The sequence below is a fragment of the Panthera leo genome, chromosome F2 (genome assembly GCF_018350215.1).
Source record: "Panthera leo isolate Ple1 chromosome F2, P.leo_Ple1_pat1.1, whole genome shotgun sequence".
Classification (NCBI taxonomy): domain Eukaryota; kingdom Metazoa; phylum Chordata; class Mammalia; order Carnivora; family Felidae; genus Panthera; species Panthera leo.
The window spans coordinates 196,557-222,759 of record NC_056695.1 but is presented as its reverse complement, the minus strand read 5'-3'; the positions used below and the strand labels follow the sequence as shown (position 1 = coordinate 222,759).

At 48.4% G+C, this 26,203-nt stretch overlaps 2 long non-coding RNA genes across 2 annotated transcripts in view; both read right to left on the bottom strand.

Annotated features, from left to right (window-relative positions):
- Positions 1–1,633: 1,633 nt before the first annotated feature.
- Positions 1,634–7,461, bottom strand: LOC122211223. Its single transcript, XR_006198570.1, has 2 exons — positions 7,413–7,461; positions 1,634–1,855 (listed from the first exon to the last, which is right to left on the bottom strand). It is a non-coding gene; the product is annotated as an uncharacterized LOC122211223 (long non-coding RNA).
- Positions 7,462–11,078: 3,617 nt separating this feature from the next.
- LOC122211222 overlaps positions 11,079–26,203 on the bottom strand; it is a 52,701-nt gene continuing 37,576 nt past the window's right edge. Inside the window, exons 2-3 of the long non-coding RNA XR_006198569.1 lie at positions 13,393–13,604; positions 11,079–11,764 (exon numbers count right to left, since the gene is read on the bottom strand). This is a non-coding gene — a long non-coding RNA (uncharacterized LOC122211222). The remainder of the gene's footprint in view (positions 11,765–13,392; positions 13,605–26,203) is intronic.

Sequence of the window (26,203 nt, the reverse complement as noted above, 5' to 3'; positions counted from 1 at the left end):
TTGGCTCAGGTTTTGATCTCATGGTTCATGGGTTTGAGCACTGCATCAGGCTTTGTGCTGACAGCTCAGAGCCTGGAGCCTGTGTCAGATTCTGTGCCTCCCTGTCTCTCTCTGCCCCTCCCCCCTCTCTCTCAAAAATAAACGTTAAAAAAAGTGTCCCTATCCATGTTTATTTTGTATCACAGCCAATTTGTCCCTACCATGATGGGTTATCTCATGGAAACTCTTAACAAGTAGCCATTTACATTTATCTGGTACTACCTTATGGCCAACCTGGCTTTGCCAAAATCTATAACCATGCATATTATAATCTAATTATTCTCAGTATGACTGTCCAGAATTGCAGGCCACTTTTTGTGTGTTTCTGATGGAATCCTTGAAGATCTTCATGGATTTTTCTTTCTGTTCTTATGAAATCCTTGCATGCAGACTTTTATCAGGGCAGCCTATTTAGCATGATGGCTAAGATTTAGAATGTGGATCTGGGCATGATAGTTACCATTATGCAGTGACTGCTGTATACTGCAGACTGGCATTGGTCACTTAGGAAGACAGCATCGAGACATAAGGAAGGACAGTGAGTGTTTCTTTGAAGAAAAACTCTAGAGTTTCTCTAGAGGTGACCGAAAAATAAGTGCTTGGTAACATTCTACCTTTTGCCATAGAAGAGTGCCCCACCTCCAACATACTTCCCTAGCAGCCAAAGTCAGCACATCAGCTAGTACTGACCTTGGCTATGGGGACATAACAGCAAGCATGGAGAGACACCTGGCATTTGGTAATATCTGGGTGAGAATTTTCCAAGCTATTATAAAATATGATGTACATGGTACATTTCTAACGGGAAAATTTTTGCTGTGAAAACACACGAGGTCAGGAATTAAGACCTTTGATGATGCCACAACAGGAAAAGAGGTGGCAATATGATCACCAGTCTTCAGTTCTCTAACATCCTTGCTTATGGCTGTAACTGTACCACTGAAGTTCAGCGCCAGTAATTTGTGTTTCTCTATTGTGTCATCAGCCCCATATAAAATATTGCTGAAATGTTAGCTGGAGGTGCTGACAGGAAAATAATCTGAGTGGACACGTATTTTATCAGTCTCAGCTTCCGCAACGGATCATTGAGCAATGTGCTTGTGCCTTTCTGTCTCAGCAGTCACCTCCCCTACACTGTAGGGATCCAAGGTGTAGTGAGTAGACATCTGAGTTCTGTTTGCCTTTGTGAGGTTTACTATCATAAGCCTTTCCAAGGAGAGTACACCTGGTTTCAGGAGTAAATAATCTACTCTGATCAATAGAGTTCTGGATAATCCTTCCCCTTACATTTAATAACAGCTTCTGCTATACTTGCCATGTCTTATGGGCTTGTATCCTTAATATGTATCATCTGAAATGTGATTGTTGGCACTTCAATCAAAGAGACACTTGTCAGGCTACAGAGAACAAATCCTGGAATAATGTGACCCAAATTTCTCATTGCTTTATAAGAATAGATTACTATCACAAAATAATCAGCACTTTGGTCTTCTGTGGCCAAAATAAGTTGATGAAATTCCTCACAGCACGTTGGTGGGTACTGAAGACGTATACCGGGGATTTCTTCACTTAGCTGTTTAATTCCACACATGAATAAAAGATGACAGAGTCTTTTATTTCGGTCTTTATCTTATCACCTACTATCATCTCAGAATCTTGGCTTGCTTCTCGTTCCTGAAACCTAACATACTCAGAATCATAAGGCAAATATTTTGTAATCTCTTGAGCTATTGCAAATACGTCAGCTAGAATTAGTAATAGAAGCACTTCACCAGCCCCATGCATCTCAGTGTGCGATACGTGTTTCCAATGGTTTCTAGAAGAAAAGTATCATTAGATTGTGTTTTGTTTACTATACATGAATCTTATCTCTTCTAGGTTTGCTAAAATGTAACCATATTTGTCCATAAAGAACCCACACCCTTCCAAATAGTTTTCTTTACATTCGACGACCTTTATATATTCATTTCCCCTTCCAGATTTTTGAAAACTGTCAATTTGTCTTTGATGAAACACCAGTTTTCCTCCAATTTTTCTCTCTTGTGACCATGACAACTGTCATTTCTAAGAAATAGTCTAACATTGTAGTCTAAAGTATATGAAATTCATAAGTTTCTCTCTACAGACCTTTATTAACTTTGATGGTTGTTATGGCTTCCATTAGCTCATCAGAAAATAAAATGGAAAGCTGCTAACCCAGAGAAGAAGGTAGAGAGTTAGCCAAAATGCCGAGCCAGAAGAACTTATCCCAAATGAAAGAAAAAGACAAAGGCCATGGACAGAGATCTAAGCAAAACATATAACATGTTTATTGGAGAATGTAAAGCAACAACCATAAGATACTCAATGAACCTAAGAAAAGAATGGAAGACATCAGTGAGACGCTAACAACAGAGATCAAAGAGTTAAAAAAAGAATCAATCAGATTGGGGTGCCTGGTTGGTTCAGTCAGTTAAGCGTCCAACTCTTCGTTTCAGCTCAGGTCGTGATCTCACAGTTCCATGAGTTCGAGCCCCATCTGTGCTGATGGCATGGATCCTGCTTAGGATTCTCTGTCTCCCTCTCTCTCTACCCCTCCTCAACTTACGCTGTCTCAATCTCTCTCCAAATAAATAAATAACTTTTATATAAAAAAAGAATCCATCAGAGATGAAGAATGCAATAAATGAGACTGGCAACAGGCTTGATGCAATGAACAGCAGACTGGAAAAAGAATGAATTATTGGCCGAGAAGATAAAATAATGGGCAAAAATTAAGCTGAACAAAAGAAAGGAAGATGAATATTCAGAACAATAGACAGGAAATTCAGTGACTCCATCAAAAGTCATAACATTCATATTATAGGAATCCCATCAGAAGAGAGGGAAAAGGAGGCAGAAAATTCATTTCAAGAAATAATAGCAGTAAACTTCCCTAATCTGGGGAAGGAAACAGACATCCAGATCCTGGAGGCACAAAAAACACCTATCAAAATCAACAAAAGCAGGCTCACACCAAGGCATATTCTAATTAAATTTATAAAGCATAGTGATAAAAGAAACATCTTAAAAGCAGCAAGACAAGTCCTTCACTTACAGGAGAAAAACCCATAAGGCTAGCTGGAGATTTCTCAACAGAAACTTGGCAAGCCAGGAAGGAAGTGGCATGATATATTCAAAGTGCTGAATGGGAAAAATCTGCAGCCAATACTCATCCCGCAAAGCTATCATTCAGAATAGAATGAGAGATAAAGAGTTTCCCAGACAAACCAAAACTAAAGGAGTTCATGATAACTACACCAGCCTTACAAGATAGACTGAAGGGGACTCTGAGGGCAAAGCAGAGGCCAAAAGTGTCAAAGACAAGAAAGGATCAGAAAATCTCCAGAACAATGACAAAACATGCAATAAAATGGCAATAAATACCTATCTATCAATAAGTACCTTGAAAGTAAATGGAACAAATACTCCAATCAAAAGACATAGGGTGCCAGAATGGATAAAAAACAAAAACAAAAACAAGACCCATCTATATGTGGCCTGCAAGACTCTGCAGATCTAAAGACACTTCCAGATTGAATGTGAGGGGTTGGAGAAAACATTTATCATGCAAATGGATGTCAAAAGAAAGCCCAAGGGTTGATACTTATATTGGACAAACTAGACTTTTTGTTCTTGTCGTTTTTATCCTGCTTTGCTATCAGTGTAGAACTGGCCTCGTGGAATGATTTTGAATGTGTCCCCTCTATTCCATTATTTGTAAGATTTTGATTAAGGTTGTCATCCATTATTTCTTTTTTTTTCAAAAAAATTTTTAGTGTTTATTTTTGAGACAGAGAGAGACAGAGCATGAATGGGGGAGGGTCAGAGAGAGAGGGAGACACAGAACCGGAAGCAGTCTCCAGGCTCCGAGCTGTCAGCACAGAGCCCGACGCGGGGCTCGAACTCGTGAACCACGAGATCATGACCTGAGCCGAAGTTGGAACTTAACTGACTGATCCACCCAGGTTCCCCCATTATTTCTTTTTAATGTTTGGTAGAATTCACCAGTGAAGCCAGATGGTCTTGGGATTTTCTGTGCTGGGAGATTTTTGATTCCTAATTCAACTTTCATTCTTGTCATGGGTCTAAGAAGATTTCTTACTTCTTGGATTCAAGATTCATGATTTTATCTTGGTAATTTGCACATTTTAAAGAATTATCTTATTTCTAAATTATTTGATTTGTTACTATATAACTGCTTATAGTAATCTGTAATCACACTATACTTCTGTGGTTATCTGTTCTATTGTTTTTCCCTCCATTTCTCATTTTCATTTTTGAGTCTTCTCTCTCTCTCTCTCTTTTTCTTTTCTTTTCTTTTTTTTCTTTTCTTTTCTTTTTTTTTTTTCTTTTTTTTCTTTTTTTGCTTAGTGTAGTTAAAACATTGCCAAAATTTGGGTTTGTTTGTTTGTTTGTTTTTGGAAAAAATGGTCATTACTTTAAATATGTTATTGTTTATTCTAGTTTCTATTTTATTTCTGATTTTTCTTTCTTATTCCTTCATCTATTAAATTTCAGCCAAGCTCCTTCTTTTTATAGTTCCTTATAGTGTAATGGTACAATGCTTATTTGAACTCTTTTAAAGTTTGGTTTTTTTGTTTATTATTTATTTATTTTAAGAGAGAGAAAGCGTGAGTGGGAGAGGGTCAAAGAGAGAGAATCCCAAGCAGACTCCACACTGCCAGCCAGCACAGAGCCCCATGTGGGGCTCGAACTCACAAACTATGAGATCATGACTTGAGCTGAAGTTGGACACTTACCCAACTGAGACATCCAGGTGCCCCTGAACGTTTTTTCTTAATACAAGCATTTATGGTATCCATTACACTCTATCATCTGTTTCTGGTGCATCCCATAGGTTTTGGAATATTGTGTTTTCTTTTTGATTTTAAGACATACTTTGACTTGCTGTTCGATTTCTTATTTGGCCCATTGCTTGCGCAGTAGTGTGTTGTTTAATATTTATATATTAAATATTTATTATTTATTACAAAAAAAGAAGGAAAAGAAAATGATATTGAACTATTTGAAAATGGTACCATATTGAAAACCAACATAGAAGAGTATTTCATAAACTTTATCACCAAAATCAACAAACACAGTTGCAAGATTCTCCCAAGGGAAATATGCTTTTTTTCACTCTAAGTTTTTTTTAACTTCCTCCTTTGCATAAACTGCTGTTGCTGAAGAGATCATGTCAAATTTTGTTTCTGTTTCTCCTGATTCCAACTGCATCTTTATATTTAAGACGTTTTGGCTCACCACACAGAGAACTAAGAAATCCACGCTTATCTGATATGTACTCAGAGGTTCATGGAAGTACCTGTCCATCACATAGGCCAGACCAGGTTCCACAAACCAGGAATGAGGAACCAAAGGAGTCTCATTGTTTTTGTGCTCAAACACATAGGGTGTTCTGCACCGGAAATTCCAGCTCTACAGGCAACATAATGACAATCAATTCATACCTTTCAGTACTCACTATAAACGTTAATGGACTAAGTGCTCCAATTAAAAGACATAGGGTAACAGAATAGATAAGAAAACACTATATAACTCTATGCTGTTTACAAGAGACACGTTTTAGACCTAAAGACGCCTTCAGGTTGAAAGTAAGGGGATGGAGAACCATCTATCATGCTAATGGTCGCCAAAGAAAGCCAGAATAGTAATACTTACAGCAGACAATCTAGATATTAAAATAAAGACCACAAAAGATGAAGAAGGGCATTATAACTTAATTAAGGGGTCTATCCACCACGAAGATCTAACAATTGTAAACATTTATGCTCCAAATGTGATAGCACCCAAACATAGAAATCAATGAATCACAAACGGAAAGAAACTCACTGACACTAACACCAGGATAGTAGAGGACTTCAACATCCCATTTATGACAATGGACAGATCATCTAATCAAAAAACCAACAAGGAAACAATGGCTTTGAATGACACATGGGATGGGATGGACTTAACAAATATATTCAGAACATCTCATCCTAAATCAACAGAATACGCATTCTTCTCAAGTGCACATGGAACATTCTCCAGAAGAGATCACATACTGGGACGCAAACCAGCCTTCAACAAGTACAAAATGATCTAGAACATACAGTGCATATTTTCAGATCACAATGCTATGAAACCCGAAATCAACCACAAGAAAAAAACTGGGAAAGATGACCAATACTTGGAGACTAAAGAACATCCTACTAAAGAATGAAGGGGCTAACCAAGAGGTTAAAGAGGAAATTAAAAAGTACATGGAAGCCAATGAAAATGATAACACCACAGCCCAAAACCTCTGGGACACAGCAAAGGTGGTCATAAGAGGGAAGTATATAGCAATCCAGGCCTTCCTAAAGAAGGAAGAAAGGTCTCAGGTGTAATCTTACACCTTAAAAAGCTAGAAAAAGAACAGCAAATAAAACCCCAAGCCAGCAGAAGACAGGAAATAATCAAGATTAGAGAAAAAAATCAATGCTATCAAAGCCAAAAAACCCAGAAGAGATCAAAGAAACCAGGAGCTGGTTCTTGAAAGAATGAACAAAATTGATACAACCTTAGTCAGTTTGATAAAAAAAAAAAAAAAAGGAAAGGACCCAAATAAATAAAATCAAGAAGAAAAGAGATCACAACCAACACTGCAGCAATAAAAAAAATAAGAGACTATTATGAGCAGTTATATGCTAAAAAAATGGGAAGTCTGGAAAAAATGGACAAATTCCTAGAAACCTATAAACTACCAAAACTGAAACAGGAAGAAATAGAAAATTTGAACTGGGCAGCTGGGTGGCTGAATAGGTTAGGCGTTTGACTTTGGCTCAGGAAATTATCTCACAGTTCATGGGTTCAAACTCCCGGTCGAGCTCTATGCTGACAGCTCAGAGCCTGTCGCCTGCTTTCGATTCTGTGTCTCCCTCTCAGACCCTCCTCTGCTCATGCTCACTCTATCTCTCTCTCTCCCTCTCCATCTCTGTCTCTCAAAAATAATTAAGCATTACAGTTTTTAGTTAAAAAAATAAATAAATAAAAAGAAAATTTGAACAGACCCATAACCAGTAAAGAAATCAAATTAGTAATCAAAAATCTCTCAAAAACTAACAGTCTGGGGCCAGGTGGCTTTCCAGTAAAGAAGAGTTAACACCTATTCTTTTGAAGCTGTTCCAAAAATAGAAATGGAAGGAAAACTTCCAAACTCACCGTATGAAGCCAGCATTACCTTGATTCCAACATCAAAGACCCCACTAAAAAGAACTTCAGACCCAATTTCCTTCATGAACAAGGATGCAAAAATCCTCAACAAGATACTAGCCAACTGGATCCAACAATACATGAAAAGAATTACTCACCATGGCCAGGCCGAATTTATAATGGGATGCAAGTCTGGTTCAATATCTGCAAAACAATGTGATACATCACATCAATAAAAGAAAGGACAAGAACCACATGATCTTCTCAATAGATGCAGAAAAAGCATTTGACAAAATACAACATCCTTTCTTGACAAAAACACTCAAGAAAGCAGGGATAGAAGGATCATGCCTCAAAATCATGAAAACCATGTAGGAAAGATCCACCATTAATATTATCCTCAATGGGGAAAAACGGAGAGTTTTCCCCCTAAGTGCAAGAACAAGACAGGGATGTCCACTCTCACCACGGTTATTCAACATAGTATCGGAACTCTTAGTTCTCAGCACTCAGACAACACAAAGGAATAAAAGGCATCCAATTCAGCAAGGAGGAAGTCAATCTTTCACTCTTCCCAGATGACATGATACTCTATATGGAAAACCCAAAATATTCCACCACAAAACTGCTAGAACTAACCCATTAATGCAGCAAAGTAGCAGGATATAACATCAATGAACGATACACCAATAATGAAGCAACAGAAAGAAATCAAGGAAACGACCCCATTTACAATTGCACCAAAACCCATAAAATACCTAGGAATAAACATAAAGCAAGAGGTAAAAAGTCTATACACTGAAAACTATAGAAAGCTTATGAAAGAAACTGAAGAAGACACACACAAAAGGAAAACTATTCCGTGCTCCTGGATTGGAAGAATAAATATTGCGAACATGTCAATACTACCCAAAGCAATCTACACATTCAATTTCAAACAACACAAGCATTCTTCACAGAGCTAGAACAAACAATCCTAAAATTTGGAACCACCAAAGACCCTGAATAGCCAAAGCAATCTTGAAAAAGAAAACCAAAGAAGGAGGCATCAAAATCCCGGACTTCAAGCTGTATTACAAAGCTGTATTCATCAAGACAGTATGGTACTGGCACAAAACAAACACTCAGATCAATGGAACAGAATAGAAAACCCAGACATGGACCCACAAACGTATGGGCAACTAGTCTTTGACACAGCAGGAAAGAATATCTGATGGAATAAAGACAGTCTCTTGAGCAAGTGGTGCTGGGAAAACTGGACAGCGACATGCGGAAGAATGAACATGGACCACTTTCTTACACCATACACAAAAATAAACACAATATGGATGGAAGACCGCAATGCAAGACAGGAAGCCATCAAAATCCTCAAGGAGAAAGCAGGCAAAAACCTCTTTGACCTTGGCCACAGCAACTTCTTACTCAACACCTCTCTGGAGGCAAGGGAAACAAAAGCAAACATTAATTATTGGGACCTCATCAAGATAAAAAAGTTTCTGCACAGGGAAGGAACAATCAGCAAAACTAAAAGTCAACCAAGGGGATAGGAGAAGAAAGTTGCAAATGACATATCCGATAAATGGTTAGAATCTAAAATCTACAAAGAACTTCTCAAACTCAACAGCCAAACAACAAATAATCCAGTGAAGAAATGGGCAAAAGACATGAATAGACACTTCTCCAAAGAAGACATCTGTATGGCTAACAGACACATGAAGAAATGCTCCACATCACTCATCATCAGGGAAATACAAATCAAAACCACAATGAGATGCCACCTCCCATTTGTCAGAATGGCTAACATTAACTATTCAAGCAACAGCAGATGTTGGTGAGGATGCAGAGGATCTCTTTTGCACTGCTGGTGGGAATACAAACTGGAGCAGCCACTCTGGAAAGCAGTATGGAGCTTCCTCAAAAAGTTAAAAAGACAACTACCTTATGACCCAGCAATTGCACTACCAGGTATTTACCCAAGGGATACAGGTGTGCTGTTTTGAAGGAGCACATGCACCCCAATGTTTATAACAGCATTATCGATAATAGACAAAGTATGGAAAAAGCCTAAATGTCCATCGACGGCTGAATGCATAAAGATGATGTGGTATGTATGTATGTGTGTGTGTGTGTGTATCTATATCTATATCTACACCTATATCTATATCTATATGTCTATATATACCTATATATCTATATCTGCATACAATGGAGTATTACTCAGCAATCAAAAACAATGAAATCTTGAAACTTGCAACTACGTGGATGGAACCAGAGGGTATTATGCTAAGTGAAATTAGTCAGTCAGAGAAAGACAAATATCATATGACTTCACTCATATGAGGAACTTAAGATACAAAACAGATGAACATAAGGGAAGGGAAGCAAAAAGAATATAAAAACAGGGAGGGGACAAAACATAAGAGACTCTTAAATATAGAGAACAAACAGGGTTGCTGGAGGGGTAGTGGGAGGATGGGCTAAATGGGTAAGAGGCATTAAGGAATCTCCTCCTGAAATCATTGTTGCACTATATGCTAACTAACTTGGATGTAAATTAAAAATAAAGTAATTAATTAAAAAAAAACATTGGGTGTTCTCTCTTGAGTTATGAAACAGGTAAAATCTAAGCTGCCTTGGCACGACAATAAGAGGATGTTGAAGTAAGCAATTTTGTTCTACAGCTGAATGGCTTTTTAAATAAGTCTTAAGATATTTGTGTTCCAACCGATATTTTAGGTAACCTAGTAGAATTGTTTTCAAACCTTCATAAAAGGATGGCCAATTATGGTTGTAGCCAAATTCAGATAGAGATTTTACCAAATCAAAAAGAGTCTCATACTCTTCAATTGGTTTTAGAGAAGGAAAGTTAGTATTTCTCCACTTAAGATTTCCCTATTTCTTTGGAGTCCTCTCTTAAGAGCTATTTCGACAAATACAGCATTTTCCCTTCCTTTGACTGCAGCTGTGATAACCTGGGTGAAAGCAATTGGTTCTCAAACATTTCTAGACCTATATTTGCCAATAGCAAAATCTTCTCCAGAAGCTCTTTTTCTTTTAACTGTTGAAATGATTTCCATTTCTGATTCCATCCTCACCCCATTCCCAGTGCATGCTTGAGTATGGGATCCATTATGTAACTATGATAAGCAGCTAGAGCTGATATGATGGGCAGAAATATATTCCTTTTCTCAAAATGCTCAGCTAGCTTTTCACACCTGACTATAACTTTTGCTTCTCCTGAGTACATGAACTAGAACTGTTAAAGATACAATGCACACCTTTATGGAAAGAGAGAAAAGCGCCTCCGAAATCTCCTTTGCAGGAATGTTTCTGACCACCAACATTCTCCCTCCATCCGCCTCTGCCTATGACCTGCTCTAGCGGTGGATCACCTTCACAGCATCTTCAAGGGAAATGACCCCTGCACAGTGGACAGCAGCAAAGTCTTCCACTGAGGAACCTAATATGGCATTAGGAAAAATGCCCCAGTATTTACGGACAGTCATCAAAGATACTTAGGGTCTACAAAAAAGAGATTGGACTATTTCAGGATTTGAAAATTGCTCATGGCCATTCTCCATTATTTCAAGGAGACTGATGGGCTTATACTGGAGAAACAACTTGGCCGTTTCCTGGGATTTTTCTCTGAATACTGGTTCACATGTGAGTGGGATCTTGCCCATCCATTGGTAGTGGAGTCCATTTCCACAGAATATGAGTATTATTTGGGGGGACCCCAAGTTTTAACTGTTCCCTCTGTGGCTGCTGATTCTAGCTGTTGCCTTAGATGTTCTGAGGAAGCTATTACAAATGCTTTCCTGTATAGGTAGCTTGTGTGGTTCCTTCTACAGGATGCTGTATAGGCCAGATTTTGCAGTGATTTGGGCCCAGATGATGAGCAGTGTCTTCCACTGGGAGCTGGAGGGATTTCCTTAAAGCTGCAGACTATGAAAATGTTTCATACAGCCTCCTAAGATTCTGAGATTGCTGTTTCAACTGATGACAACATGGATGTTGGCTACCCCAGACCCAAAACTGCGAACCCAAGCTCCTCTGCCAAATTCTTGGGATTCTTCCCAAGCCTCCAGGTTTCCTAGAATGGGCAGATCCAACCACTTATGCTGTTTACACTGTCTCACTAGTGCAAAGATGGAAGAATCTTTTCATGGACATCATCAGAAGTAACTTAATGAGGCCTGCTATTTCCACTGAAGATTTCAGTGGTCACTGTTGCCTTTCACTGATCCAATCTTCAGACCAGGAGCCCCTTATGGCTTGTTTCTTCCAGTGGTGTTTGCCAAGAAGGGTGTCCAATTCAGTGAGATCTCCATCAGACATTCCAATGCTGTGAGCCTCGATGTGCTGCACTTTTAATGGGTCAACAGGAGTCAAACAGATGCTCTATAGGGGCCTCCCCTGCTGCCTCTGAGATGGTCTGGTGATGAGAGGAGCTGATCATCTTGACTGACAATCATCTTGATTCCCCAGACTGCGGTTTGGTCTTCTAGTGCTTCATAAAGGAAATAATAAAAAGCATTTCAGCTTTCATTTTCAAAATTAATTTGTAACGGTGACAGTGATGATAACTAAATAATGTAACAGTTTGTAATGAGTGTGAATATGGTGAATTGTGCTAACTCAGGATCAATAAAACATGGTTTTTACCTTCTCCCTTCTTTACTATCTAGCATAATCATTCACAAATTTTGGAGTGAATTTAAGATCTGGGAAACTTGGGAGTGATGTCGCCAAAATAACAATGTAGGAGACCTCCATCCCATCACCATGATCAACAGACAGCTATCCATGAAAAAACAAAAAATTGGCTCTGGAAGAGCCCAAGAGTCCTCCTAAGAAACTTCAGCAACACAGTGGGGCAAAACAAAACATAAACAAACAAACAAACAAACAAAAAACAAAAACAAATTGAGAATAACTACAGAAAAAGAAAAGGACACTTCATTTTGCCTGCATCATCTCATCCCTCAAGTTGGCACTGCTCAGTGCCAAGAGGGAAGTTCCCAGCTAACAAGAGTCCCACTTACCAGAAAAAGAAGAGCAGGGTGAGTGACCAGTTTCCATTGCCTTTTGGAAGGTCCCACTTCAGTTTCATCCCACCCAGAGACCAAAAGAGCTGACATGTACAGAGGAACAAAAAACAAGTGCAGAAACTACTCATAGAAGCCACGCAGCAGGACCTACTCTCCAGAAAAACCCAGCAGCTTTTGCCACTGAAGAAATCAGTGACCAACTTAGCCTCCATGGAACCCCTGCAGTTTTCATCAGCTTTCACTCCACAGGTACTGGCATTCACTGATACCAGTTTCCTGAGTCTCTTCCCACTACTTCCCCTGTCCTGTTCCCATAAGGGCCTGGAAACTGCACCAGCAGCCATCCCAGGTCTCTGTGGTTGCACAAGTGTAAGATGCCAGCCAGCCTAGGCCCCTGAGGCTGACCCACCACCAGGTGTGTACTTGGGCTAGCCCACTCTGCTGTGCACTTGCACACAGCCAGCCTGCCAACTGTCACTGTCCTCCACTGTAGTGTGCATGCCTTGGGGGAAGACTGTGGAGGCACAGGAGAGGACACCAAAAACCAGGGCTTCTGCAACTGCTTGTGGGCTTGAATTAGGCCTTGTCTTCTGTCACTGGCCTGTGCCACTATAATCACCTGCAGCTAGTTTCTCCAGCTGTGCACCCACGCACCGCAGGCTTGATTTCTGCCAACAGTCTAGACTGTTGTACACCCATGGCAATACCCAGCAGCCACAGTATGCATGCCAGTGACTTGTAGTTAGGTCCGTCCATTCATGCCTACCCTGACCCCCACCACTACAATGCATGTCCAAGTGGTACATGACACTACCCAGGCACCTACAGCTGGACCCTGAAGCCAAGTATGTCACCACAAGTTCTGGCCACCACCACTACCTGCCTGGTCCCTAACCACGATATGTGGAGGTGCCACTGAGAGCCCCAATTGCCCTTTAAACCACTATGGACGCCTTGAACGCTTGCCAAGGACCACAGTGTTGTAGATGCTGTGGATCCCAGTGGCCTGAGCCAAAGACCCAGTGTCATCCACACCCTACACTTGGGGTCCTGTGTCAACATGCCCACTCTGAGGTGAAAGTCTTACCTTATCAAAGTCAGGCCATAAAGTCCAGAAGAGGTGACTACTTCTTCAAATGCACAGATGTACAAAATGCTATAGGAATCACAAAGAATTAGGGAAACATGTCTCCGCCAAAGTAATAGACTAAACTTCCAGTAACTGGCCCCAAAGACATGGAGATCCAAGAATTGTTCAACAAATAATTCAAAGCAGTTGTTCTAAAGATGTTCATGGAGCTATAAGAAAACACATATAAGCAATTTAACAATATCAGGAAGACAATACAAGAAGAAACTGAGAAATTCAACGAAGAGTTAGAAAATATTTTTAAATACAGCAATAAGAACTTTGGGACTTGGTGGAATGCAGTAAATGAAGAGTTCAGTAGAGAGCTTCACTCTCAGACTTGACAAAGCAGAATAAAGACTCAGTGAGCTGAAACACAGATCATTTGAAATTATCCAAATAAGGAGGCGCCTGGGTGGCTCAGTCAGTTAAATGTCCGACTTTGGCTCAGGTCATGATCTCGCAGTTTGTGAGATTCCCCCATTGGGCTCTGTGCTGACAACTCAAACCCTGGGCCTGCTTTGGATTCTGTGCCTCCCTCTGTCCCTACCCCTCTCCTGCTCGTGCTCTGTTTCACTCTGTAATAAATAAACAAATTTTTTTTTCAGAAATTATCCAAATCGGAGAGTAAAAGGAAAAAAAAGAATGGCAAAGAATAAAGAAAACCTATGAAACTGAAGGACCCCACCAAAAAACAAAACAAACAATGTATCATTGGAGTCCCAGAAGGAGGAGAGAAAAAGGGATAAAAAAGCATATTCAGAGAAATAATGGCTAAGAACTTCCCAAACTTGGGTAGAGATTTGGACGTCCAAGTTTATGAAGCAAATAAATTACTACGAAGTTTCATTCCACAAAAATCCTCTCCAAGACACATTATAATAAAACTGAATAAATCAAAGACAGAGAAATAAGTTAAAAAGCAATGGGAGAGAAACAAAACAAAACAAAACAAAACTCCAATACCAGGTAAACCCCGTAAAGCTAAAGCAGATTTCTGAGCAGAGAGCTTGCAGGCCAGGAGAGAGTGCAGTGATATAGTCAAAGTACTACAAGAAAGAAACTGCCAACAAGTAAGACTTAACTGGCAAAGTTGTCTTCAGAAATGAAGGCAGAATAAAGACTTTCCCTCACAAACAAAAGCTGAGAGAGCTCACCACAGCTAGACCTGTCTAGCTCACATGGTGGGCTTCCAGGCACCATGCCGAGTGAGTCTTCACCGCTTCTGGACCCCTGGGGCGTGTTGTCAGACTTTCCTATTGAGTCCCCATGGGGAGAGAGCCTTAGCTACGGTTACGGCTGGGTCCAGGGATGTCGCCAGGGCCGAAGAGACTCCGGTCTTGTGATGTCCTTCGAGAGCTGAAGTGAGGGCCCATGCGACAGGGCGGCTGAAGTGTACAGTTAGTGTTCAAGGCCGGCATAGGTTTCGGTGGAAGGTCCCGGTGCGGCGTAGGGTTAGGGTTAGGGTTAGGTCCCAGGAGGCTCCAGGTGCTGAACCCACAGCAGGGCAGTGGTCTCCCAAAGGGCTGAGTTGAGGGCACAAGGGAGGGTGCGGGTCAGGATCAGTCTTTGCCAAGGCCACACAAGTCGATGGGCCCCTGGTCGGGGAGGCCTCAGGATTCCTCTCTGGCAGCTGCAGCCGGGCCTGGGAAACCACATGCTGAGCTTCCAGTTTCCATGCCGAGTAAGCCTGCACCGCTTCTGGACCCCAGGAGCATGGTGTTGTCAACTTTGGTTTTGGGACCACATGGGGAGAGAACCTTGGCTAGGGTAAGGGTTCGAAAGAGGGAGGTCGCCAAGGCAGACGCAACCCTGGTATCGTGATCTCCCATGAGGGGTGAAGTGAGGGCTCAGCCGATGGAGCGGCTCAAGTGAACATTTAGGGTTTTAGGCTGGCTCGGTTTCGGTGGAGGGTCCCTGTTCAACGTAGGGTTAGGGTAGGGTTAGGTCCAAGGAGGTTCCAGGCGACGAACCTACAGCAGGGCAATGGGCTCCCCGAAGGTCTGAATTCAGGGCACAAGGGAGGGTGCCATTCAGGATCAGTCTTTGGCTGCTAGACCACACATATCGATGGGCCACTGGTCGGGGAAGCCTCAGGAATCCTCTCGGGCAGCTGCAGCCAGGCCTGGCAAACAACATGGTGAGCTTCCAGGTTCCATTCCGAGTGAGTCTGCACTGCTTCTGGATCCCAGGCGCGTGGTGTTGTCAACTTTGGTATTGGGAACCCATGGGGAGAGAGCCTTGGGTAGGGTAAGGGTTAGGAACAGGGAGGTTGCCAGCGCGGAAGCGACTCCGATCTCGTGATCTCCCTCGAGGGCTGAAGTGAGGGCTCAGGTGATGCGGCGGCTCAAGTGTACGTTTTTGGTTCGAGACCGGCTTAGGTTTCAGGGGCGGGTCACAGTTTGACGTAGGTAAGGGTTAGGGTTAGGTCCCAGGAGGCTCCAGGCGCTGAACTCACAGCAGGGCAGTGGTCTTCCGGAAGGGCTTATATAGGGCACAAGGGTGGGTGCCGGTCAGGATCAGTCTTTGGATGCCAAGGACACACACGTTGATGGGCCCCTATTCGAGGAGGTCTCCGGAATCCTCTCAGACACCTGCAGTCTGGCCTGGGAAACCACATGCTGAGGTTCCAGGTTCCATGCCGAGTGAGCCTGCACCACTTCTGGACCCCAAGCGCGTGGTGTTGTTAAACATGGAATTGGGTCCCCATGTGGAGACAGCCTTAGTTAGGTTTAGGGTTCGGTCAGGGACGTCACCAGGGCTGTAGCGCCTCTCGTCTCTTGAATTCCCTCCAGGGATGAAGTGAGGGCCCATGCGAAAAGGCGGATCAAGTGCAGGGTTAGGGTTCGAGGAAGGCTTAAGATTCATTGGAGAGTCACGGTTCCAGTTATGTTTAGGGATAGGGTAAGGTCCCAGGAGTCTCCAGGCGCCGAACCCACTGCAGGAAGGTGGTCTTTATGAAGGGCTGAGTTGAGGGAACAAGGGAGTGTGGGGTCAGCATCTGTCTTTGGCTGCCAAGGCCACACACGTCGATGTACCCCTGGTCGAGGAGGCCTCCGGAATCCTCTCAGGCAGCTGCAGCCGGGCCTGGGAAACCACATGCTGAGCTTCCAGGTTCCATGCCGAGTGAGGCTGCACCGCTTCTGGAGCCCAGGGCAGTAGTCTCCCCGAAGGGCTGAGTTCAGGGCACAAGGGAGGGTGCCGGTCAGGATCAGTCTTTGGCTGCCAAGGCCACACACGTCGATGGGCGCCTGGTCGAGGAGCCCTCCGGAATCCTCTTGGGCAGCTGTAGCTGGGCCTGGAAAACAACATGCTGAGCTTCCAGGTTCCATGCTGAGTGAGCCTGCACCGCTTCTGGACACCAGGCGGGTGGTGTTGTCAGACGTTGGAATTGGGTCCCCACGGGGAGACAGCCTTAGCTAGGGTTAGGGTTCGGCCCAGGGACGTCGCCAGGGTCAAAGGGACTCTGGTCTCGTGATCTCCCTCGAGGCCTGAAGTGAGGGCCCATGCCACAAAGCGGCTCAAGTACAGGGTTAGGGTTCGAAGCAAGCTTAGGTTTAGTTGTAGGGTCCCGGTTCGGGGTAGGGTTAGGGTTAGGGTTAGGTCCAAGGAAGATCCAGGCGCCGAACGCACAGCAGGGTAGTAGTCTCCCCGAAGGGCTGAGTTGAGGGCACACGGGAGGCTGCCGGTCAGGATCAATCTTTGGCTGCCAAGGCCACACACGTCGATGGGCCCCTGGTCGAGGACGCCTCCGAAATCCTCCTGGGCAGCTCTAGCCGGGTCTGGGATACCACATGCTGAGCTTCCATGTTCCATGCCGAGTGAGTCTGCACCGCTTCTGGACCCCAGGTGCCTGGTGTTGTCAGACGTTGGAATTGGGTCCTCACGGGGAGACAGCCTTAGCTAGGGTTAGGGTTCGACCCAGGGATGTAGCCAGGGTTGAAGCGACTCTTGTCTCGTGATCTTCCTCGAGGGCTGAAGTGAGGGCCCATCCGACAAGGCGGCTGAAGTGCAGGGTTAGGGTTCGAGGCAGCCTTGGGTTTCGTGGAGTGTCCCGGTTCAGGGTAGGTTTAGGGTTATGGTTGGGTGCCAGTAGGCTCTAGGTGCCGAACGCACAGCAGGGCAGTAGTCTCCCTGAAGGGCTGAGTTGAGGGCACAAGGGAGGGTGCTGTTCAGGAGCAGTCTTTGGCTGCCAAGGCCACACACGTTGATGGGCCCCTGGTCGAGGAGGCCTCCGGATTCCTCTCGGGCAGCTGCAGCCGGGCCTGGGAAACCACATGCTGAGCATCCAAGTTCTATGCTGAGTGAGCCTGCACCGCTTCTGGACACCAGGCGTGTGGTGTTGTCATATGTTGGAATTGGATCCCCTCGGGGAGACTGCCTTAGCTAGGGTTAGGGTTTGGCCCAGGGATGTCGACAGGCCCGAAGCGACTCTGGTGTTTTGATCTCCCTCAAGGGCTGAAGTGAGGGCCCATGCGACAAGGCGGCTCAAGTGCAGGGTTAGGGTTCGAGGCGGGCTTAGGTTTCGGTGTAGGGTCCCGGTTCTGTGTAGGGTTAGGGTTAGTGTTAGGTCCAGGAGGCCTCAGGTGCCGAACACACAGCAGAGCAGTAGTTTCCCCGAAGGGCTGAGTTGAGGGCACAAGGGAGGGTGCCGGTCAGGATCAGTCTTTGACTGCCAAAGCCACACACGTCGATGGGCTCCTGGTCTAGGAGGCCTCCGGAATCCTCCCGGGCAGCTGCAGCCAGGCCTGGGAAACCACATGCTGAGCTTCCATTTTCCATGCCGAATGATCCTACACCGCTTCTGGACCCCAGGCACGTGGTGTTGTTCCACGTTGGAATTGGGTCCCCACGGGGAGACAGCCTTAGCTAGGCTTAGGTTTCGGCCAAGGGACGTCACCAGAGCCGAAGCGACTCTCGTCTCGTGATCTCCCTCGAGGCCTGAAGTGAGGGCCCGTGCGACAAGGTGGCTCAAGTGAAGGGTTAGGGTTCGAGGCAGGCTTTGCTTTCGGTGGAGGGTCCCGGTTTGGGGTAGGGTTAGGGTTAGGGTTAGGTCCCGGGAGGCTCCAGCGCCGAACGAACAGCAAGGCAGTAGTCTCCCCGAAGGGCTGAGTTAAGGGCACAAGGGAGATGTGCCGGTCAGGATCAGTCTTTGGCTGCCAAGGTCACACAGGTCGATGAGCTCCTGGTAGAAGAGGCCTCCAGAATCCCCTCGGGCAGGTGCAGCCCGGCCTGGGAAACGACATGTTCAGCTATCAGGTTCAATGGCTAGGGAGCCTGCACCGCTTCTGGACCCCAGGTGCGTTATGTTTTCAGATGTTGGAATTGGGTCCGCATGGGGAGAGTGGCTTAGCTAGGGTTAGTGTTCAATCCAGATGATGTCCCTAGGGCAGAAGGCACTCCGTTCTCGTGAACTCCCTTGAGGGCTGAATTGAGGTCTCATGCCACAAGTCGGCTCAAGTGCAGGGTTAGGGTTCGAGGAAGGCTTAGGTTTCGGTGGAGGGTCCCTGTTCGGGGCAGGGTTATGGTTAAGTTTACGTGCCACGAGGCCTCAGGCGCCGAACCCACAGCAGGGCAGTGGTCTCCCCGAAGGGCTGAGTTGATGGCAAAATGGAGGGTGCCGGTCAGGATCAGTCTTTGGCTTCCCAGGCCACACACGTCGATGGGCCCTGGGTCGAGGAGGCCTCCGGAATCCTCTCGGGCAGATGCAGCCCGGCCTGGGAAACGACATGTTCAGCTATCAAGTTCCATGCCAAGGGAGCCTGCACTGCTTCTGGACCCCAGGCGGGGGGTGATTTCAGATGTTGCAATTGGGTCCCCATGGGTAGAGAGGCTTAACTAGGGTTAGGGTTCAATCCAGGCACTACGCTAGGGCTGAAGGCACTCCAGTCTCGTGATCTCCCTCGAGGGCTGAAGTGAGGGCCGATGACACAAGACGGCTCAAGTGCAGGGTTAGGGTTCGAGGAAAGTTTAGGTTTCGGTGGAGGGTCCCTGTTCGGGGCAGGGTTATGGTTAGGGTTAGGTGCCACGAGGCTCCAGGCGCCGAACCCGACACAGGGCATTGGTCTCTCCAAAGGGTGAGTTGAGGGCAGAATGGAGGGTGCTGGTCAGGATCCTTCTTTGGCTTCCCAGGCCACAGACGTCGATGGGCCCCGGGTTGAGGAGGCCTCCCGAATCCTCTCAGGCAGATGCAGCCAGGACTGGGAAACAACCTGGTGAGCTTCCAGGTTCCATGCCAAGGGAGCCTGCACCACTTCTGGACCCCAGGCGCGTGGTGTAGTTATTTGTTGGAATTCGGTCCCCATGGGGATAGAGTTTTAGCTAGGGTTAAATTTCGGTCCAGGTACGTTGCCATGGCAGAAGGCTATCCGGTCTCGTGATCTCCCTCGAGGGCTGAAGGTAGGGCCCATGCCACAAGGCGGCTCAAAAACAGGGTTAGGGTTCGAGGCAGGGTAGGTTTCGGTGGAGGATGCCGGTTCAGAGGTAAGGTCTGAGTTAGGGTTAGGTCCCAGGAGGCTCTAAGTGCTGAACGCACAGCAGGGCAGTGGTCTCCCCGAAGGGCTGAGTTGAGGGTACAAGGGAGGGTGCCGGTCAGGATCAGTCTTTGGCTGCCAAGGCCACACACATTGATGGGCCCCTGGTCGAGGAGGCCTCCGGAATCTTCTAGGGCAGCTGCAGTCGGGCCTGGGAAACCACAGGCTGAGCTTCCAGGTTCCATGCGGAGTGATCCTGCACCACTTCTGGACCCCAGGCGCGTGGTGTTCTCACACGTTGGAATTGGGTCCCCACGGGGAAACAGCCTTAGCTAGGGTTAGGGTTCGGCCCAGGGACACCGGCAAGGCCGAAGCGACTCTGGTCTCGTGATCTAACTCGAGGCCTGAAGTGAGGGCCCATGCGACAAGGCGGCTCAAGTGCAGGGTCAGGGTTCGAGGCAGGCTTAGGTTTCGGTGGAGGGTGCCGGTTTGGGGAAGGGTTAGGTTTAGGGTTAGGGTTAGGTCCCAGGAGGCTTCAGGCACCGAACGCACAGCAGGGCAGTAGTCTCCCAAAAGGGCTCAGATGAGGGTCCAAGGGAGGATGCCTGTCAGGATCAGTCTTTGGCTGCCAAGGCCACACAAGTCTATGGGCCCCTGGTCGAGGAGGCCTCCAGAATCCTCTCAGGCAGCTGCAGCCGGGCCTGGGAAACCACATGTGGAGCTTCCAGGTTCCATGCCGAGTGAGCCTGCACCGCTTCTGGATCCCAGGCGCGTGGTGTTGTCACACGTTGGAATTTGCTCCCCACAGGGAGACAGCCTTAGCTAGGGTTAGGGTTCAGTCCAGGGACGTTGCCAGGGTCGAAGCCACTCTGGTCTCTTGATCTCCCTCGAGGGCTGAAGTCAGGGCACATGCGTCATGGCATCTCAAGTTCAGGGTTAGGGTTAGGCAGCCTTGGGTTTCGTGGAGTGTCCCGGTTTGGTTTAGGGTTAGGGTTAGGTTTAGGTCCCAGGAGGCTCCAGGCGCCAAACGCACAGCAAGGCAGTAGTCTCCCGGAAGGGCAGAGTTGAGGCCACAAGGGAGGGTACCGGTCAGGATCAGCCTTTGGCTGCCAAGGCCACACACGTCGATGGGCCCCTGGTCGAGGAGGCCTCCGGAATCTTCTCGGGCAGCTGCAGCCGGGCCTGGTAAACCACATGCGGAGCTTCCAGGTTCCGTGCGGTGTGAGCCTGAACCACTTCTGGACCGCAGGCGAGTGGTGTCAGACGTTGGAATTGGGTCCGCACAGGGAAACAGCCTTAGCTAGGGTTAGGGTTCGTCCCAGGGACGTCTCCAGGGCCGAAGAGAATCTGGTCTCGTGATCTCCCTCGAGGGCTGAAGTGAGGGCCCATGCGACCTGGCGGCTCAAGTGCAGGGGTAGGGTTCGAGGCAGGCTTAGGTTTCAGTGGAGTGTCCCGTTTCGTGGGAGGTTTACAGTTAGGGTAATTACACAGGAGGCTCAAGGCGCCAAACGCACAGCAGGGAAGTAGTCTCCCCGAAGGGCAGAGTTGAGGGCACAAAGGAAGCTGCCAGTCAGGATCAGCCTTTGGCTGCTAAGGCCACACATGTCGATGGGCCCCTGGTCGAGGAGGCCTCCAGAATCCTCTAGGGCAGGTGCAGCCGATACTAGGAAACCACATGCTGAGATTCCAGGTTCCATGTCGAGTGAGCCTGCACTGCTTCTGGACCTCAGGCACGTGGCGTTGTCAGACGTTGGAATTGGGTCCCCACGGGAGACAGCCTTAGCTAGGGTTAGGGTTCTTGTCAGGGACATCTCCAGGGCCAAAGCGACTCTGTTCTCGTGATCTCCACGAGGGCTGAAGTGAGAGCCCATGCGACAAGGCGGCTCAAATGCCGGGTAGGGTTCGAGGCAGGCTTTGGGTTTGGTGGAGGGTCCCGGTTCGAAGTAGTGTTAGAGTTAGTGTTAGGTCCCAGGAGGCTACAGGTGCTGAATGCACAGCAGGGAAATAGTCTCCCCAAAGGCCTGAGTTGAGGGCACAATCGAGGGTGCCAGTCAGGATCAGCCTTTGGCTGCCGACTCCACACACATCGATGGGGCCCTGGTCAAGGAGGCCTCCGGAATCCTCTTGGGCAGCTGAAGCCTGGCCTGGGAAACCACATACTGAGCTTCCAGGCTCCATGCCGAATGAGCCTGCACCGCTGCTGGACCCCAGGCGCGTGGTGTTGTCAGACGATGGATTTGGGTCCACACGGGGAGACAGCCTTAGTTGGGGTTAGGGTTCTTGACAGGGACGTCGCCAGGGCCGAAGCGACTCTGGTCTCGTGATCTCCATCGAGGGCTGAAGTGAGGGCCCATGCGACAAGGCAGGGTTACGGTTCGAGGCAGGTTTAGGTTTTGGTGGAGCGTCCCGTTTCGGGGTTGGGTTAGGGTTAGGGTTAGGGTTAGGGTTAGGGTTAGGGTTAGGACCCAGGAGGCTCCAGGTGCGGAACGCACAGCAGGGCAGTAGTGTCCCCGAAGGGCAGAGTTGAGGGCAAAAGGGAGGGTGCAGGTCAGGATCAGCTTTTGGCTGCCAAGGCCACACACGTTGATGGGCGCCTGGTCGAGGAGGCCTCCGGAATCCTCTCGGACAGCTGCAGTCGGGCCTGGGAAACCACATGCTGAGTTTCCAGCTTCCATGCAGAGTGAGCCTGTACCACTTCTGGACCCCAGGCTCGTGGTGTTGTACACGTTGGAATTGGTTCCCCACGGGGAGATAGCCTTAGGTAGGCTTAGGTAGGCTTAGGGATGTCGCCAGGGTTGAAGCGACTCTGGTCTCATGATCTCCCTCGAGGGCTGAAGTGAGGGCCCATGCGACAAGGCGGCTCAAGTGCAGGGTTAGGGTTCGAGCAGGATTAGGTTTCGGTGGAGGGTCCCTGTTCGGTGTAGGGTTAGGGTTAGGGTTAGGTCCCAGGAGGCTCCAGGCGCCGAAGGCACAGCAGGGCAGGAGTTTCACCGAAGGGCTAATTTGAGGGCACATTGGAGGCTGCTGATCAGGATCAGTCTTTGGCTGCCAAGGCCACACACGTCAATGGGCCCCTGGTCGGGGAGGCCTCCGGGATCCTCTCGGGCAGCTGCAGCCGGGCCTGCGAAACCACATGCTGAGCTTCCAGGTTCCATGCCGAGTGAGCCTGCATCGCTTCTGGACCCCAGGCGCGTGGTGTTGTCAGACGTTGGAATTGGGTCCCCACGGGGAGACAGCCTTAGCTAGGGTTAGGTTTCGGCCTAGGGACGTCGCCAGGGCAGAAGCGACTCTGGTCTCGTGATCTTCCTCAAGGGTTGAAGTGAGGGCCCATGAGACAAGGCGGCTCAAGTGCAGGGTTAGGGTTCGAGGCAGGCTTGGGTTTCGGTGGAGGGCCCCGGTTCGGGGTAGGGTTAGGGATAGGTTAGGTCCCAGAGGCTCTAGGCGCCGAACGCACAGCAGGGCAGGAGTTACACCGAAGGGCTAAGTTGAGGGCACATTGGAGACTGCCGTTCAGGATTAGTCTTTGGCTGCCAAGGACACACATGTCGATGGGCCCCTGGTCCAGGAGGCCTCTGCAATCCTCTCAGGCAGTTGCAGCCGGTCCTGGTAAACCACATGCTGAGCTTCAATTTCCATGCCGAGTGAGCCTGCAACGCTTAGGACCACAGGCGCGTGGTGTTATCCCACATGGAATTGGGTCCCCACGGGGATACAGCCTTAGCTAGGGTTAGGGTTCACTCCAGGGACATCGCCAGGGTTGAAGCCACTCTGGTCTCGTGAACTCCCTTGAGGGCTGAAGGGAGGGCCCTTGCGACAAGGCGGCTCAAGTGCAAGGTTAGGGTTCGAGGCAGGCGTAGGTATCGTTGTAGGGTCCCGGGTCGTGGTAGGGTTAGGGTTACGGTTTGGTCACAGGGGGCTCCAGGCGCCGAACGCACAGCAGTGCAGGAGTCTCCCCGAATGGCTGCGGTGAGGGCACAATGGAGGGTGCCGGTCAGAATCACTCTTTGGCTGCCAAGGCCACACAAGTTGATGGGTCCCTGGTCCCGGAGGCCTCCGGAATCCTCTCAAGCAACTGCAGCCGGGCCTTGGAAACCACATGCTGAGCTTGCAGGTTCCATTCCGATTTACCCTGCACCGCTTCTGGAACCCAGGCGCGTGGTGTTGTCACACATTGGAATTGGGTCCCCACGGGAAGACAGCTTTAGCTAGGGTTAGGGTTTGGTCCAGGGACGTCGCAAGGGCAGAATCGACTCCAGTCTCGTGATCTCCCTCGAGGGCTGAAGTGAGGGCCCATGCCAGAAGGCGGCTCAACTGCAGGGTTAGGGTTCGACGCAGGTTTAGGTTTCGGTGGAGGGTCACGGTTCGGGTTAAGGTTAGGGTTAGGGTTAGGTCCCAGGAGGCTCCAGGCGCCCAACCCACAGCAGGGCAGTGGTCTCCCCGAAGGGCTGAGTTGAGGGCACAAGGGAGGCTGCCGGTCAGGATCCGTCTTTGGCTGCCAAGGCCACACACGTGATTGGGCCCCTGGTCGAGGAGGCCTCCGGAATCCTCTCGGCAGCTGCAGCCGGGCCTGGGATTCGGCATGGTGAGCTTCCAGGTTCCATGCCGAGTCAGCCTGCACGTCTTCCGGACCCCAGGCGCGTGGCGTTGTCAGACGTTGGCATTGGGTCCTCTTGGGGAGAGAGCCTTAGCTAGGGTTAGGGTTTGGCCATGGACGTCGCCAGGGCCGAAGCGACTCTGGTCTCGTCATCTCCCTTGAGGGCTGAAGTGAGGGTCCGTGCCAGAAGGCGGCTCAATTGCAGGTTTAGGTTTTGAGGCAGGCTTAGGTAACCGTTGAGGGTCCCGCATCGCGGTACGGTTAGGGTTAGGGTTAGGTCCCAGGAGGCTCCAGAGGCCGAACCCACAGCAGGGCAGTGGTCTCCCCGAAGGGCTGAGTTGAGGGCACAAGTGAGGCTGCCGGTCAGGATCCCTCTTTGCCCACCAGGGCCACACACGTCGATGGGACCCTGGTCGAGGAGGCCTCCGGAATCCTCTCGGGCAGCTGAAGTCAGGCCTGGAAAAGCACATGCTGAGCTTCCAGGTTCCATGCCGAGTTAGCCTGTACCGCTTGTGCTCCCCAGGCGCGTGGTGTTGTTCCACGTTGGAATTGGGTGCCCACAGGGTGACAGCCTTAGCTAGGGTTAGGGTTCGGACCAGGGACGTCGCCAGGGCCGACGCGACTCTGGTCTCGTGATCTTCCTTGAGGCCTGAAGGGAGGGCCCATGCGACAAGGCGGCTCCAGTTCAGGGTTAGGTTTCGAGGCATGCTTAGGTTTCGGTGGAAGGTCACGGATTGGTGTAGGGTTAGGGTTAGGGTTAGGTTCCAGGAGGCTCCAGGAGTCGAATGCCCAGCAGGGCAGGAGTCTCCCCGAAGGGCTGAGTTGAGGACACACGGGGGGCTGCCGGTCAGGATCGGTCTTTGGCTGCCAAAGCCACACACGTCGATGGATCCCTGGTCGAGGAAGCCTCCGGTATCCTCTCGGACAGCTGAAGCCTGGCCTGGGAAACCACATGCGGAGCTTCCAGGTTCCATGGCGAGTGATCCTGAACGGCTTTTCGACCCCAGGCACGTGGTGTTGTTCCACGTTGGAATTGGGCCCCCTCGGGGAGACAGCCTTAGTCAGGGTTAGGGTTCGGCTCAGGGACGTCGCCAGGGCCGAAGCGACTCTGGTCTCGAGATCTCCCTCGAGGCCTGAATTGAGGGCCCATGCCACAAGGCGGCTGAAGTACAAGGTTAGGGTTCAAGGCAGGCTTAGGTTTTGCTGTAGGGTCCCAGTTCAGGGTAGGGTTAGAGTTAGGGTTAGGTCCTAGGAGGCTCCAGGCGCCGAACGCACAGGAGGGCAGAAGTCTCCGTGAAGGGCTGAGTTGAGGGCACAAGGGAGTCTGCAGGTCAGGATCAGTCTTTGGCTGCCAAGGGCACACACGTTGATGGGCCCCTGGCTGAGGAGGCATCCGGAAGCGACTCTGGTCTCGTGATCTCCCTCGAGGCCTGAAGTGAGGGCCCATGCGGCAAGGCGGCTAAAGTGCAGGGTTAGGGTTCGAGGCAGGCTTAGGTTTCAGTGGAGGGTCCCAGTTCGGGGTAGGGTTAGGGTTAGGGTTAGGTCCCAGGAGGCTCCAGGCGCCGAAAGAACAAAGCAGGTGTCTCCCCAAAGGGCTGAGTTGAGGGCACAAGGGAGGGTGCCGGTCAGGATCAGTCTTGGGCTGCCAAGGCCACACACGTCAATGGGCCCCTGGTCGAGGAGGCCTCTGGTATCCTCTCAG